At 41.2% G+C, this 4,170-nt stretch overlaps 1 long non-coding RNA gene across 1 annotated transcript; it reads left to right on the forward strand.

Moving 5' to 3' along the window:
- Window positions 1-438: 438 nt before the first annotated feature.
- LOC123162701 (uncharacterized) lies at window positions 439-3,935 on the forward strand. The gene is made up of 2 exons (XR_006481421.1): window positions 439-1,102; window positions 1,224-3,935. It is a non-coding gene; the product is annotated as an uncharacterized lncRNA (long non-coding RNA).
- The last annotated feature ends 235 nt before the right edge of the window (window positions 3,936-4,170 follow it).

Consider the following 4,170-nt stretch of genomic DNA (forward strand, 5'->3'; position numbering starts at 1 on the left):
GCATAACTAACCAGGTTCTTTATCTCGCAGCAAGCTCACTTGAGCTATGTCATGACCCAACTATTGTATCTGTTTAGTTGTGATCCATTGTCTTGGCTTACTTTTGGACTATATAATGACTCATCGTGTTGGTTTACTTTTGCCAAAAATGCTACTTTGTTTTTGGTATGATTGATTGCACTGCCCATTGGCATTACTTGAACTGATGTTATGTATTGGTCATAATTATGTTATAAAGGCAATGCCATACTTTTGATGTAAATTTGATGCATTTAACTGATCCATTTGTAACAAGTACTTTTGCAACAATAGATACGTTGTTTATTGGACCGGATATGACTTGTACCCGGCAGCGGTGCTGCCGGGTGCGGTAAGCCGCACTTCCTATCTAGTTGATACGAGAGCGCACCGGCCGCCAAGAATACCGTGTGTGTTGCATCATCGATCTTCTCCGCTCCGCGGTGCCCGTCCTCGCTTCACTGCTGCCAAATCCGAATGAGCTCAGCAGGATCCGCAGCATCCCGCGCAACGCCTAGCCGTTGTGCTTCACCTGGCAATGGCCTCCTTCCGGTTCCGTTCGTCGCCGATGGCGAGCACGCATCAAATTTCCATGCCTTTTCCAGCCCTGCTGATGGCGAGTTGCTCCCCAACCGAAGGAACGGGTCGAGGCCGTGGGATCCAACCAACAAGCGTCCTTCGGCCGCATCACCTTGCCACCTCCGCCACCTGGTCGCCCTCGAGCTGGCCCCCACTCCTCCAGCAAAATCCCCTCCCCAAGGAGGACCAAGCCCCACCCCCCCACCCCGCACGCCTCTGCATCCCCAAAACTAGAGACTGAAATCAAGGGATTTGATCCCTGTGTGATAGGGAAAAAGGAGAGGAATAGCAGCAGGAAAGAGAAGGGATTTTTGTTCCAGTAGGAAAGATAATCCTCACTCGTCGATAAAGAGCAAGCTGGAGATGGAACATGGGAATTGGGGGAAAAACAGATCCATGTGTTTGGCCAATGCTAGCTTGGTGTGCGCCTCGTGGTTGAGAGAGAAGGAGGACCTTTGCAGGGTGATCAAAGGATGTGCTCGGTCTCTGTTGGTCCAAATCTCAGGTAAAGCTAACACATCGTGGTAGTCTTTCTTCAATTTCGATTGGTTTACGACAGTACCATTCAATCAAAAAAATGTTTATGACATTAATTCAAAGTAGTGATGTAAAATTTATATGTTCAGCTCCTTCCTTGGTGCCACGCTTTGGTGGCTTTCGCTGCTCGGCATCCCCCGTCCTAACTCTCCGTCCGCATCCTTCCGCCAGAGATGCACCAACTACTTTGAGGTGCAAAACAGAGCAGCGCTCCCACAATTTTTTATCAGATCCATATCTTTTTTTGGGGGGGGGGGGGGGGGGGGGGGGGCGTATTGACTTCGCCACATATTATTCTGTCATGCAGGTCCGCATCCCGGCGACATCTTCTTTGCACCACTTCACAGACAATAACCTCCGCTGCTACACTCTTAGAATTGCATGTGTAGGTTGATTGCTTGACTTGTACTAGTTGCTAAAATCCGCTAACAATTAAAATTGGGAAAATGTTAGATTTTTATTTTGTCAAGTAGTCTAATCACCCCCCCCCCCCCCCCCCTCTAGACCTACTTTCGATCCTACAAAGAACAATTTGATTTGGAAGTTAGAAGCAATGAAATTGTAAAACCAAAGCAACATTGGTTAGGGTTCCTAGGAGCCGCGCTAGCTTTTTCCTACATAAAAGTATGATTTGAACTAAGAAATCAGTTTAGTTTGTGGGTTTGAAGTACCACATATAAGCTTGGTCCATGTGAATTGGCACACTGTTTGGAACAAAATAAAACTTAGCAGTACAGTTTGGTAGTTAAAATACTCCTTACCTCGACATTCTGATAATATGTAATAATGATAGTTGGCATTGGTCATGCAAGATCACTTGGAAATTGGTGGCTTGGTTCTGTTGTACTCCCTCCGTCTGAAAATACTTGTCATCGAAATGGATAGAAAAGGATGTATCTAAAACTAAAATACATCTAGATACATCCCCTTTTATTCATTTTGATGACAAGTATTTCCGGACGGAGGAATACTTTACAATTTGTATTACTTCAGCCTTGATTAGCTCCAGGAGGCCGTGCTCCCTGATGGATTTGTTGTCGAAGATGCTCAAGTAATGGACTGATGATATAACTGACATTTCATAACATCTCCTCCATGCATGCATGGTTTGCTCCCTTTTGCCATATTTTAAATACTCATCTTATATATCTTTGTGATCTGAGCCCTTAGAGAAACTAGATTCCGATCTTCTGGTCTTGCCTACGAATGTTTTTTTCAAAGTGGTTCAGTTCCAGTCCATACAGATTAGTCATATTATGAGTTGCAGGAACCTTTCTTTAGTTTTAGCATATGTGCAGTTCTGTTTTCTTGCGATGTGAACACTAATGAACAGAAAAACCTTATGCCGCATTATTATTTACATGCATGAAGTCTTTAAAGTTAGTTTTCTGTTATAAAATCATTTGTCAGCGACTGAATCAAAGGGAAATTTATGAAAAGTGAACCAACAGAGAAACTGTAGTAATTCCAAGCTAATTTTATAAATTCACCCCAGTGAACTTCTGTGTAAATTGTCCTTTTATTCCCATATCTTGGAATATAAATGATGAACCTCAAATTTTTTTTCATCGTTGTTTTGTATGGTGGCCATGGCTACATAAGAACGATAGTATACATCAATTTGTGTTGATGTATGAAGGTAAACTGTCAAAATTTATCCTTGCTTATTATACTTATCTTCACAATAGATATATGGAGATCGCGGTTAGTTATTTAGCTCTTCCGCAGCCCAGCTGCAATTCCTAAACGTTGGGGCAGACACTCAAAAGCGCCTCCTAGAGCAGTAGAGATGTCGTCTCTGCCACGTTAACACATTAATCGGTGGATCTGAATGTGTAGATTTGCAGCCTTCAAATTTAGAACTAGCAGATTTTTGCTTCTACTGTTACTTACAAAGAATATTATCTCATGTGCCTAACTTATATATACATAATTTCTAGACTTCCATGATGTGCCTAACTTAAATGTGGCAGATATCAGCATGCTGTTATCAGAACGCTACTGTTGCATCATCACAACACAAGATTTCCATGATATTCATGGGCAAACTACTTTTAATACGAGTCCCTCTCTTATCATGCATCCATTGGTTCGTGTAACCTTTTTACCGGTTCACTATATACATGCAGGAATCTGGATTATGTAGACTATGGTAAAGTGGGTTTTATCGGGTTAGTGTATCTCATACATTAAACACTTCTCCCAACAGTAGGCATTCAAGCTCTCTTTCATATGCTTCTTCATCCTACTTTGGCTGCCTAATAGCCTTCTGATATAGGAACACATTAAAAACGATACTGGACATTGTTCGTGACCAGTGAAAAAATTATTCTGCCTATTTCATCTCACATGTGTGCCTTACATCTGTATGTGTATATTCTTTGTTTCTTTTCTGTAGTGATCTTCATCCTTTTTGCTATCCATCCAGAACTGATACATTTTAGTTTATCCTGCCATTTTACTAGCTAGAGACACAAAAATCTTTGGTGGAGCAAGTCATACGAAAAATATGAAATTTTGTTGTTGTAGTTAGGTGGCGATCATTCATAGGATTGTTTCTTACTGATAATGACATGCTAATTCATCTTTTATTTCTGTTTTAAGTAACTAACTCTACAGATTAGCGTACATGTTATTTAAAAACAAGGGGTTTGCCATGATACAACATATTTCTGAGTAATTTTATCTATTGTACTTAGTATTTTGATTGAAACATGAATATTTTCCTCAAACATATTGTTTCGTAGTCACCGGGCACGATAATGGAACTTCAACTCAATGAAAAATGCAAGAGAGAGCACGAAGAATTCGAACTCATCTGTGTAACATATGGTCACATTCACCATGTTATAAGCCAGTTGAAGCGCAACTCATGTTCTTGCTTTTCTCGATAGAAGTAAAGCAAATAAAGTTGGGCTTCTTCTGTATTGTTAAGACCCAGGTTGTGACTAGGGTGTAAAAATCCAGAATTTCTTCTATTGGTTACTGAAAACCTCCCGATGCTCCTCCAAACAACACTCAATGTGCATGCTTTGC

Source organism: Triticum aestivum, chromosome 7B (assembly GCF_018294505.1).
Source record: "Triticum aestivum cultivar Chinese Spring chromosome 7B, IWGSC CS RefSeq v2.1, whole genome shotgun sequence".
Lineage (NCBI taxonomy): Eukaryota > Viridiplantae > Streptophyta > Magnoliopsida > Poales > Poaceae > Triticum > Triticum aestivum.